Raw genomic sequence first — 13,349 nt, forward strand, 5'->3', positions numbered from 1 at the left:
GTGAGCCTCAGCACATCCTCAGACACATCCCAGGCTGCTCATGGAAGTGTCTGATGAGATTTTTCCCTGTTAGAAATCAGTGCAGACATAGGCTTGTTCTTGTCTGTATATAATCTGAAACTGCCCCAGTAAATTGTATGATCCATGTAGGGCTTGTAATGGAGGTTTCTTTGTTGATCCAGAGACCTTGCAAATAGAAAGGTGAATAATTATATGTACTCTGTCAATTACCTCACTTTGGATCAGCTGATAGTCTACATATGAATTCATAATGAATCCAGAATGAATCTTTGGCCTCTGTCTGAGTAAGCAGAGAAACATTAAAGTCTGGACTTCACAAAAAATTTCTGAATTCATAGAAAAATTGAAGAGGAGGGTGTTGCATAAGTAATATCTGCTAGAAACTGAAAGGTTAGAAGTGGTCCCAAAGTGTTGGACTTCCATTATCACAGTGGTCGCCAGTTCCTGTGAAGCTTGGGGCTCGAATACTCCAGCCAGCAGAAAGCACTGGAAGTATCCTCATTACCACTTGTGTGGCAGAAAACTCAATAGCACAGAGGACTTGGGTTTGCCCTTCTGTTGGGAACTGGTAAAAAAAATACAACAAATTTTTCTAATAAACATGAAAAAATGAAAGCTGAATGAACTCAGTAAACAGGGGACTATAAAACCTTTCAAAGGCAGCCACTGGACAGGGGTGCTGCATTTCCCCAGCTCTTGGAGCTGGATGACTGCTCCTTGTTTAAGATTTTCCCTGGAAAGTTTCATGAAGATGTTTCTCATTTAAAATTAGATCCCCTTTCACCAAATCCTTGTCTGAGGGATCAAGAAGGAAAAATGTTTGGAGGCCAGTAACGCAGCTAAAATATTCATACATTCCTACCGTAACAGAAAGTTCCCTAATCACAACAGCTACATAAAGCTGTATGTTTTGTCATTTAGGACTGATCGTGGGATCTGGCATTCAGAGTCTGTCACCAGTTTAGAGAAGTCTGTCTCAATCAGTGTCACTGCTGGCCACAGCCGCCTGTGTAGGTCGCTGTCAATCCAGCTGTCTTTGTTTTAAAATGCTGTTTTGTTTGGGGTTTTTTTGTTTCTCTTTTCTAGGGCAACTACCGCATCAATGTCAGGGTCGGATGCTGCCTCTTATTCAGACATAAGAGAGATTCACACAGGCAGCTCATCAGTGGTTTAGGATATTTCCTCAGATGAAAGTACTCCTTTCTAACACTATTTCTCCAGGCTCCTGCAATGCTCAACAGAAAACTCATCTTTGCCAAGTTATCCTGACTGTGAGTCTGAGCAGAGCAGCTGATGGCATATAAAAACCTCACTCATCCTGTATTCTCACCTTGCAAGCAGTAAAATTTGCCTGTTAATACACAAAGTTTCAGCTGGTTTTGCTCTTTATTGCATTGTGCTGCAGCAGGAGTGACAATGCTTCTGGGGGGAGGTGGTAAGATGGGGAATGCTACTATCTAAAGCAGACATTTAGAAATAGCTGGCCTCCTGCTAAAGCTCTTTTGCACATCTGTTGTTTGTGTCCCCTGCCTTGCAGTGATGTGTCCCTGAATAGTGGCTGTAGCCTTTGTCATCTGCTGGATGAGACTTATCTCCAAAGCAAGGGGAGAGCAGGTTATCAGTAAAGCTACGCTGGTGCTTTCAGGCTGGAATCACTGCACGGAGCTGTGGATAAGTAGTACAAGACAACAGGGTGTAGCTGGCAACTTAAATTTGTTGTGTGCATTTTTCTTCCCCAACCTGGCACCTTTCCCTCCAATTTAGCTGCAGAACAGAGAGAGCCTTTCCATGACGCTGTCTTTGGCTGAGTGTTGAGCCTGGGGTGCACAGAATTGCAGGCACTTTCATGCTTATGTTTTCTCTGTTGAGTTTGGTCATGCTGTGACAGCATTTGGTGGAGGTGTGGGTAAGTAGCAGCCATGGGTCACAAAAACCTGTATTTACTATCAAAAGCAGAACTGGGGACACACTCTGCTTAAAAATAGGACAAAAACTTCATTACTATCATTTACACAAGACATGTTTTCTGATCTCCAACTCGTGCCATACAGGCGAGGCGGCTCAGCCCCATCACTGAGTCTTGTATCTCACATTGTTATTTCCATGCTGCCATTTTGGGCAGAGGAACAAGTTCAGACAAAATAAAAATTGACCTCTGGCCGTTGCTTTGACCCAGCCCAAGGCGGTGCTTTCCTGCACTGTGAAAGGCTGTCTCAGCTTTATTTCCATGCTCCCCAGTGCCTCCTGGCCCGTCGGGGATGGGAACACCAGTGCCCCAGCACTGTGAGAAAGCTGCTCTTGACCTGAACCTGACCAGAAACAGGAAGTAATAGAAATCTCACAAAAAAATCTTTTCTCCTGAGATCTTCAGCCAGGGGGTCAATTTCTGAACTCTCTCTTTCCCTGGTGTAACCACTGACTCTGTTTACACCAGTGTAATGGAGCACAGCCTTAATTATGGAGGTTCCCCTACAGCTTTGCACAAGAGTCGAGCTTGAGTGTGTGTCCAAACCAAATCTACAGAGCTTTTGAGCTTCTCCCATCCCTAATTATTTGTGGGTTTTGGATATATACCAAGAAATTAGTTCACATCCATCTACAATTTTCTCTTTGTTTGATTGGCTTGAGGGCTGGAATTAAGAAAGAGAATTACCTAGAATAATGCCATCTGTATTCCACATAAAGAGAATCCGACCAGAAGCAACAATGCAATGTTTTTTAAATTGTATGATATGATAATACATAATGACACGCTGCACAAACTGACACATGGTTTCCACGAATACCAGTGAGGTTTCTCTTCAAGGAAAAAGTAATGAAATGGAGCAGATCTCAATCCAACCACAGCAGTACCAACCTGAGCATCCACCAGGGACATAATCAGAAATCACATACTCACTGCTGAGGAGCTATAATTAAACTAGATTTAATTTTAATGGAAATTCTTCCCAGAAAAAAAAAATATACCCATGTTCCCCACCCCCATCCCCTCTAATTTTGTTCCACTCTTCCAGGCTTTATGGAAATAGTTTCAGGATTCATGTGTTTTGCAACCCCAAATGTTTTCAAAACAAATAGAACATCTTAAAAAATGAAATTAATAAATCTTTTACATTCATACTCTAAAGTCAGTCATGCTGAGGTTGTGTGGGTTCATCAGCATCAGATGCTTCCTGCTGGCTGGTGCCTCCACCCAACACATGTTTTAAATAATAATCAAGTTCAGCCTTTGCAATTATATTTTTTACTTAATGCTGTTGTATGGTAATGGCTCTTTTATCCTACTTTTATCTCTCAACTTTATGTCAGACAGTACTACTCCTATCTAGGGATGTGAAAACCTGATAACTTTAAGAGGATTAATACTGATGAAATGTGCTTTATTAGTTTAGATTTGTTTTATTAGTACCCTGCAGTTTGATTAGGACTAGGAAGCAGTCAGGCTATTGTTTGCCCAAGCAGAGAGAAAATAACACCAAGCAGAAAGTTAAATATATATCCATTTATTGGGCTGGTGCTCTCACAAGCACACCAGCTCTTCCTGTGCCTCAGCCTCTATATTTACAAAGGGCACAGGCCTCTTGGAGATGTAAAACAGAAACCCAGAGCAGATTCTGCAGTGCAAACACATGCAGCTCATCTAAACCCTCCACAGAGAGATCACCCAAACCACTGAGATACTTTCTGCAGCCTGGTCCTGCCACTCCACTGGTGCTTTGAGGAGCACCTGTGCCCAGTGTGGGGCTCCCCCTGGGATAACACTGTTCCTCTGAGGCCATTTCTCCAAATCCTCTCTCTCTTTCACATTTTCCTCCATGGCCACACTTGGGCACACTGTGAGCAGGCATAACCCCTGTGCCTGCACACCTGGGGAAGCAAAGGCACAGGCTGTGTGGTGTTTTCCCCAGTGCTCAGCCACCTTCCTCCTGGGACGGGCTCGGCGGCGCTTCCCCAGGGAAGGCTGGACAAACCCACCTGGCAGCAACACCCTGTAAAGTGTCTTGATGTAGAGCTGATGAAGTGTTGCTCAGGAATATCTGGTTACCTTCTCCTTGGGATAAATTAGCTCAGGCTAAGTTAAGTGCTGTTGTGTGTGGCGGTCAAACCAACCAGGTTGAAATCAGGCTGGGTCTCATGGCACTGCAGCCCTGGGATGGCCCCTCTCCTCGGGGTGCTCGTGGGATGCCCATCAGAGAGTGCTTTGGTGGGGAGAGAGGGTCAGGCATGTTCCTGACAACTCTGACAGTGAGGTTGGCATCTGTAGGACAAAGAAATGCGGCTGAATATATTCCTACATGTGATAGGTGCATGGAAAACCCATTTTTTTATTTTTTGGCAGAAAGGAATTGGAATGCAACTGGGCAAGCTACAGACCCATGCTCACCCTGCCAACTTTTGTAATAATAGGAAGCTAGTTACAGTAAACAGTGGTAAATAACACACTCATGAAATCCAGCAGGGAATAAATGATTTGTTCTTATACAGGAAAACAAAAAAGGAGACAGTGCTTTATTTTTTAATACTGTTGTGCTCCACCCACACTGTCTCCAGTATATCCCATAACAGTGTTGGCTTTTGAGAAAAATGCATATAATGACTGGACTCAGCCTTCTTGCACAGAAGCATGACTAGATAATAAAAGAAAGATGCTGGCTTACCAAAAAATTCACATTCAACTCTTCACGACACATTCATTCACCACTTACTTTCTCCATTTTTACACATAGAAAGAGTTTGGTGACTGGATTTATTCCTGATTCGTGCTGGTGAGAATGAAAACAGAATGAGCACAATGCTATTTCTATCTGTGCCCAATATATATAGTACATTACTTACAAAATATTTATCTGTGTTTCTTCCCACCCACTACTTTGTTACATTCATCACTGCCTGGGAGGAGAGGTAGAAGACGCAGCAGATATATGAAAATTGGAAAGGATGTTTACTTGAGGGATTTTGTTGTGAGTTATGAAACGGACTTTTAAAAAAACCTACTTTCTGATCTTTTTCTGGAAGTAAACAACAAGTTTAGTTATACTAATAGATTATTCCAGTGCCCATAAAGGGTCTCTTGCCTTTTCTACTCTGAGCTATTTTTAAACTTAGAAAGCTTTTAGGCTCTCCTACTTAAGTGTAAGCCTGCAACTTTTTCTCATATCCCCCATGGACAGGGAGGATAGTTTATTCCCTGCCCCTCTGAGACAGCATTTTACATGTTTGATATCTCCTGTTTCTCCCTGACCAGTCTCAGTTCTCTCCTCCCCTCATCTCAGCCTTATTGCTGGTCTCTAGTGGATTCTTTCCAATCAGTCCTCACTCATTTGAGCACCATGCTGAAGACCATGATGCTAAAGCTGAGCTTTCCCCTGAGCATGACTGCTCTTTTTCCATGGCAAGGTGAATTCTGTCACAGCTGTCTCATGACCCCTCCTCATAAATCAGAAGAATTCAGAGTAAGACAGCAGAATCTGGGCATCACAAATACACAGTCCTGAGCTAGGCAGGACTAGTGGCCAGATGCATGGTGGGACCGTACCTGGGGACATGGAGCTGGTTTGAACTCATCAGATCAGCATTTCCTTGAGGCTAGAAGTTTGTCTGAGAGCTAAAGTGGCAGCCTGGAAACAACTCAAAGTTGCCTTGCAACTGCATTTCAACTTCTACTGCATTGCAAGTAGAAGAAGCCTCTTCTGCTTCTCCTTCTATTTCAGCCTCACTGTTACAGCCGGGGTCTGATCTGAAAACATGTCCTTCCTGTGAGGTTCAGACCACAAAACTGACTGCTTGCCACATTCCCCTGTTGTTTTTTTCCTTGGATAGCTGTATGAATCTAGTTTATCACATCCAGCCCTGTGTTAAATATGCTCAGTGTTTGAGCAATCCATGAAGTCAGAAGCTTCCCATGGAGAGTTTTTCTTCGCTTCATCTGGAACCCAACAACTCATACAAGCGTTCACAGCATGGCCCCAAAAGGTCCTTCCTTGTCACCTCTGGAAAATTTTGCTACTTCTTGGTTGAGCTGTTTCACACAGAAATGTGTGGTGTCTGTGGGGAGGGCAGGTCACGTTGCTGAGCCCCAGGCTCCCAGTGTGCCTGGGCTTCTTTAAGTCATGCAGTGGAAATACTGCTGAGGTATTTCCTCACAGTGCTGTCCTGGGCTCTTCCCAAAAAACAAGGGAGAAGCCTAGAAGATGGGGAGATGATACTGCTATGGTGAGTGGGGGCACTGCCCTTGCTGCCACAGAGGATACAGTCACTTACTGGAAGAGGGGGTGAAATGTTGGATGGAGTTAAGGGAAAAACTCTTTGGGTCTGGGATTTCATCCAGGTCATGTAGATAGTGGATCAAAAGGAGCAGTCAGGACACTCTGTGCTTCATCATCCACTTGGAGCAAGAGCACAGCACAGGAGACGAGGGTGGCTGAGCACTGCCAGAAAGGTCCATGTGTCCCATCTTAGCTGTCCATGATTCCTATCCCATCACAGCAGTGTTTCCCAGCACTGTGGCGTGCTCTGGGCGTGCTCCCGTCCCTCAGCTCCCATCAGGACCATTTACTGACCCCACAGGTAACTGATCTCCCATTGTACGAGGCACAGGAGACAGAATAATAAATAAATAAATAAATAATAATTCAGAAATAATCTTTTCTCACATAAAAATCCATGTTCCTAGGGAAAAGTACACAAAGCTAAGGCCAGGAATAATCTGTTCAATTCCAGCAAAAGCTCCGATTCCCCTCTTCTTTTGTGTAAGTCACAGACTCCCTTTTCTCCTCCCATAACAATCTCATGCATAATAAAAACAGGGCTTCCTCTGAAAATCTTTTGTTTTCCAAAAATATGAAGAGTTCCAGGGAGAGTCTCCAAGATCAATTTGCTATCTGATTCCAAACAGAGCTGAACAAAATCTCTGGTTTTCTCCACTGCCAAATATTTGTGGTGACATGCAGGATCTGCCCCTAATGTCAGCAGGAATATCAACAAAACATTTCCAGCATGTTTTCACAAATTTGCCATCAGTTCCCAGGCCATTTGGTGAAACTCTACAGACGTCATGGGTTGACTTTGTTAAAACCATCCATGCAGTTTTAAAGAAAATAGCATCTGATGACTTCCCACCACCTTTCTTGTCTTTTTACAGACTCTTAAAATGCTATGTGATTCCTTCAAAATGTTCAAATAATCACTCCTGCTTTGATTATAAACAAAGAAGACTTTAATTTGTCTCTTCAGCCAAATTCAGGAAAATCAGATCCCACTGCTCAGTTGGAGAGGGAAAGACAAACAAATGTAATGAAGCCAGGCAGCTGAAAAAAAAAAAAAAAAAAAAGCACTGATTAATAGAGAAAAACAACTCACATTGTATTTTTTTTTCAAGCCCACTTGTCCTTCTCCCAACAGCCTAAAAACAAGGCAAAAGTGAAAGTGCAACTTACTCATCTCCTGTGCTCCTTCCCTGCAATGGCACCTGCCTGCCTGGCATAGTGGAGTCATGCTTGGACCCTCTCCCCTTGGATGGGGGTGCCTCTCCAGCCTGGGTGGTGCCACTGCCTCCAATCCATGTGCTCTCCAAGGAAGCAGCTGCTGCTGCTGCTACATTTCAGGTGATGCTCAGACCAGCTGATGCCCCTCTCCCTCTCCCGCCTTTGGGAAAATACACTCTGCATCTCCTTCCTAAATGTGGAGTGGTAGCGGGTGAGATTGATGGGAATCAGGTGCTGGAGTAAATCAGCCGCTCCCAAGCTTAGGAAAGACTGAGCAGGGACACCATCCCTTCCTCCCCAGCTCTCTGTCAGGTCCCAGCCTGTGTGACTTGCCCACAATGTGCTCAACATCTTTCCCTCTCTGGAAATCATAGAATCCTAGAATGGTTTGGGTTGGAAAGGACCTTAAAGATCATCTTATTCCAACCCTGCCATGTGGAGGGATGCCACTCAGTAGATCAGGTTTTTCAGTGCCCCATCCAACCTGGCCCATCCACTTCCAGGGATGAGGCAGCCACAGCTTCTCTGGGCAACAGAAAAGCTGTTGTGGTTTCAGGAATGTTTTCAGGGTGCGATTTTACCATTTCAAGGTCGGTTTCTACAGTCAGAGACTCCCTCTAATTGTATCTAATTTTTAATGGTTTTGCTGCCACAAGTGCTCCAGCCTCTTACAGGCTTGAGCCTAAGAGACTTCAGTTTAAGGGACAGCACATGTAGGAAGTTTACAGATCCCCTAATGATTTCAAATATCACTTATATCAGTCTAGAAGACACCATGTCCATAAGAGATAATGTAAACCTCTTCCTTGCTGCAGTTTCTCTTGAGATACAGCTAAATGCTGCAGACACATTACTGTGACTTGAATGCATATAATAGGTATTTGTGCATGCAAATGGCCGGTTATATGTGAGCAAGTAATTACCTGATTTGCATGCCCAGATATGGTAATTCAAATGTAAATTAGCTGTGCAGTTGCAGATATACTTTGCATGTATAGTTGCCTATTTATAAAAATATGTATATTTTTGTCCATCCAAAAGGGCCTTCAAAATGAGACATAAGTGGGCATTAAGTGGCACATGCTCACATCTGCCCAGGGGTGAATGTCATCGGTCTGAATACATTTGTGAGAGCTGCTCTGCCCAAACTGGAGGCCAACTTTATTTATAGAAAGCAGCCACAAAGGGCTTCTGTCTGACGCCCACTAAAATCAATGCTAGTCTTTCTGATGACTTCAATGGGCTTTCAATCAGGCCCAGATGGAGCAAAGATATTTCTTAAATTATTTTTAATGGAGGAAGTGTCGTACACAAATATGTGAATAGATTAGCAGGGAGATCTGCAGGTCTCTGTAAAGAGGTGCTGATTATACAGCTGCATGTTTATGGCTTTAAAGTTCCCTTATCAAAACCTGTGAAATGATTTTGATGATGCAGAAATCAATAAAATATTTACTTAGAGGAACACTTTGCACCTGCATTTGCAAACTTCAAAGCCAAAGTAACATACAAACTATGATCATATTTTCCAAAGTTAGTAATGATGTGTTTTTCTCTATGACACTATTGGTATATGCAAATAATTACTTTTTTATTCTTTTTGATACAATTTCATTATTTGCATTGCTACTAGTGGTTCACCAATAAAGGCGAACATCACATTAGGATTCATGACAGTTTTCACATTGTATTATCAATATGTGGAAATAATTGTCTGCTCCGGGATTAAATTACATTATTGTGTATCTTTTTCATGCCTAATAAATAATGATGGATGGCTTTTATTTTCATCACCACCTGCAACCATTTAGTCACCCCTTGATTGTTGAAGATAAAATAATAAAAAGCAAGTGTTATGTTGCAAGCAAAAGAATGCAGTCAAAACAGTTGCATGCCTCGTGTCTCTGTCTACCTTTTTCCAGTCCCCAAAGAGTAATAGTTGGTGTTCTGGGAAGGCTGGCAACCTGCAAACTAGCAAACAGTTCTCATAAATTGGGCAAGGGGGAAAAATGTGGAAAACCTTTTTTTCTCGTAAAACAATAATTATTTCTTAGCGCATGATTCTTAATCTGAAAATTAGGTTTTTGTTCTGCTGTGCAAATCAGTTACATGCAATTAGAATGCAAAGCAGAGGCACATTCTCAGTGTTTAGCCCTTTTAAATAGAAATGAAAACAGCCTGCAAATTGTTCCAAAGTTGAAAATGCATGCTAGGTAATTTTGAAATTCAAAGAAATAAAGCCATGTGTAATAAAAAGCCCACTCTAGCTCATTCCATTTTTTTTTAAGTCGCCAGTTGTGAAGCTTTATAATAAAAATAGGTGTTGCATATTTTGAAAAACTGTGAGGCTCTTTTCCAGTGTTGACATATTTATACACAGGCACACAGATCCACATGTGCACACACGGAGTCCCAGTTCATGTCACTTTTTACATGATCATCTTTTCTACTAGGTCAAGTGTAATCTTGAAATTGTTAGAACTCCTACCTGCACATTGTGATCCAGAAACTCTTTAAAGCTGAAAACAAATGGAGTTGACATTTTTAGTTAAAGCTTACATTAGCTATTGTCACAAGTCTTTAATCACACTCACCCTCTTCAGATATCTGGTATTGTTAGCTCGGGCCGCCCTGCGTGGAGTGCCATAGGAGCCTTTTAAAAATAGCACAGCAATATTTAGAATGGAAAGTTATTGCTGGATAATTTCATTAACTGCCAGTGTATCAAACTGAGCTCAAGACAAAGTTGTCCTTTTTTTTTTTTTTTTTTTTTTAACAAAATACTCGGTTCTGAGTCAAAGGTTTATTCTCTGTGTGCAGTTTCACATGCTTGGCTCTATTATCTTTAAATCACAAGATGACAATCTTCTCAGGCATACCAGAGAGTCAACCAAAATCCAACAGTAATAGATAATCCTATCAAATGTCAAGATACTGAGGAGAAGCGGTTTGAAAAATAGGCCAACAGTCCATTACTTGATTTACCTTGAGAGGATGTTAACATTTCTGTAGGCTGCCTTCAACAGGGTATACTTACTCTGCATTGCTAAATTGTTTAAAAGCACATTTCAAGCACTTAGAACTATTTCTGTTGTTTGTGTTTAAATATATACTTTAAATATATACTTTGAATTTTCCATCATTTACCAGCAGTGCTGGCTAACTGGGGAGGTCCCAGCTGGCTGGAAGTGAGCAAATGTGACACCCATTTAAAAGAAGGGTCCAAAGGAGCCAGGCCTGTTTAATATCTTTATTGTTGATGTGGATGAGGGGATTGAGGGCACCCTCAGTCAGTTTGCAGATGACACCATGTTGGGTGGGGATATTGATCTGCTGGAGGGTGGGAAGGCTCTGCAGAGGGATCTGGACAGGCTGGATCAATTGGCCAAGGCTAATTGTAGGAAGTTTAACCAGACTTGGCAGTGCTGGGTGAATGGCTGGACTTGATGATTTAAAAGCTCTTTTCCAACCTAAATTGTTCTGCGATTCTATATAAGTAGAAAGTGCTTTTTAAAATAAATTATTTTCCTCCAGGGACAAAAAAACGCTGGTGGTTGATGCAGCCCCCATCCTCAAACACAAAACACCAACAAAATAATCCATTTACTAGCCCAAATTTATGAAAGAAATTATAAATTAATTTTACTAATAGGTGAAGAGTGGAATTTCTTGGGGAGTCCTCTCTCTTGACCTACGGAAATGCCTCAACCACAGCAAACTCTCCTCAGAAATCACAAGCAGAGACAAAGGGCAGTGCTGAGTGCTGATGTGCTTGGACTGCTCATGTGGCACCAGGCCACACACCTTGAACACATCAGCCCTTACTCACAGCACAATTCAACATATTAAAGCTCCTCTGTAGAGAGATGCGGTGCGAAAATCCCTCAAAAACAACGGCTGTGCTCGACAGAAGAAACTGTGCTGGGGAAATTCCCCAAAATTTGAATTGGCAAAAAAGAGGCTATCCTGGAAAAGCTTCCCATCTGGATTGCTGGTGCATTGGAAGTTCAAACAGAGGATCTGCTGACATCTTTCCTTGACCATTTTGCTCAGCTGTAGCACTACCAACGCCTCCTTCAGAAAGCAAAGCAAAGGGAGAAATCAGGGTCAAAAATAACGCCTTCCATGATAACATTCCCATTAGCTACAGCAGTTGCAATGCAGAAGACATTATTCCTTTGATGTATTTGCAGTCCTTTTACAGTCAGTCAGTATAAAGCAGCCATATTTTCCCTGCCTGGCACTTTTGGTTAAAAACCACACCTTGTTACACATGCACACACACACACACACAGCAAAGGGCTGACCACAGTTGAGGCTTTTCCTTCTCATGCCCAGAGAGATGCTCCCTGGACAGGATGAAATCCTGTACCCCCGTAGCTGGAGCTGCACGGCTGACACAAGTGCCAGGCTGCAGGCAGCTGCATGACTGCACTTTTCAGAATTTTACTGCCCTCTCCAAAAAAATCATTCAATTCCAAGTGATAAATAAACACTCTCCAAGTTCTGCCTGCAGCTGGAGGCAATCACTATCTTTCTCATCTCTGTGCTCCATCCATGCCTCCATCAATAGAGAGGTAATTTTCGGATTCAGTTCATTAACACCGAGCTGTTGATGGAGCTGTAAACACTCCACCCCGCTGTCGTTTCAAGCCTGTTACCAACTATTCTTTTCTGTTGAGCTGACCTGCCGTGGCATTTAAGATGAAAAATATTTGTTTTAAATTCACAGCAGTTGCTCTGGTCTCTGAAGAGGGCTGACGCTGGTTCTGACATCCAAAAGCACTGCAGTGCCGAAAGGGAAGCAAACTTTTTTGGCCCGAGTCCTGCAGAGAGGGTGGGATATGTGGCCGCTTGGGACACCATGAGACAAAGGCAACGCCATTTTTGGCTTTAAATGAGGGTTCCTGCATGTAGAACATACACACACATCACATACACAGGCGTCAAGACAAGGAAATGACAGGAAGGCAGAAGGAAAATGGGTTTAGCAAATGTCCCAGTGAGGAGAGGGGACACTCTGTCCCATCTGCACACAGATACAAAGTCCTACCATACAAGCATGTTTGGGAGTGCTTGATACCTTGATGGATGGTTTGTACCATGGTGTAACTGGTGCAAGAAGGGAGAAATGAGCTTATGCCATGGCCCACCCTGATTTTTGCACTGCTGCAGAAGGATGTTGTTGATGGGCAAAGGCACCCTGGGGCATTTCCTTTTGTCCCACAGTTCAACAGGACATTTTGACCCAGGTGCCAGTGTGTTTCAGGCCATGGTTTGCAGACTGGCTGTTCACAAGCTCAGCAAGAGACAAGTGGGGAGAGATAGACAGCACCCACCCACAATGAGCCAAATCAGTTCCTGGGGACAGATTATTTCAGTAAATAGAATGACCGGGCTGCACATGAAATTATGTTTCTGCTCTCATCAGTACTGTCACTTCCTTCACCCCAAGGCTGGCGGAGCCACCCATGTTGGAGGCAGGGGAATGGTTACAGGGAGCGATGGTTCCAGAACTGCAGTCCCCATGTTTCTGAAGGCTCTGTCGTGGTCACGGTGTATATAACTCAGTATGGAATTCTCATGCTTGACAGGCATAAATGCGACTGCATGCTGAGGTGCAGCAAGTGGCAGAGCTTGGAAAGATCCCTGGAACATTGTCAAAAATCAGCACTCCTGCTTCTGAGAGAGGATGTGCTGTCTGGCCCAAAGGAAGCTCTCAAGCCTCCCTGCACTCAAGGAACCAGCCACCAAGCTTTTTTGACAATTTTACATGGTGTGCAAGAGGGAACTCTGCCTTGGACAGGTAAGGCTTGAAGTTTTAATTTTGTCTTTTTCCTCCTC

The sequence above is a fragment of the Aphelocoma coerulescens genome, chromosome 12, assembly GCF_041296385.1.
Source record: "Aphelocoma coerulescens isolate FSJ_1873_10779 chromosome 12, UR_Acoe_1.0, whole genome shotgun sequence".
NCBI classification, from domain to species: Eukaryota; Metazoa; Chordata; class Aves; order Passeriformes; family Corvidae; genus Aphelocoma; species Aphelocoma coerulescens.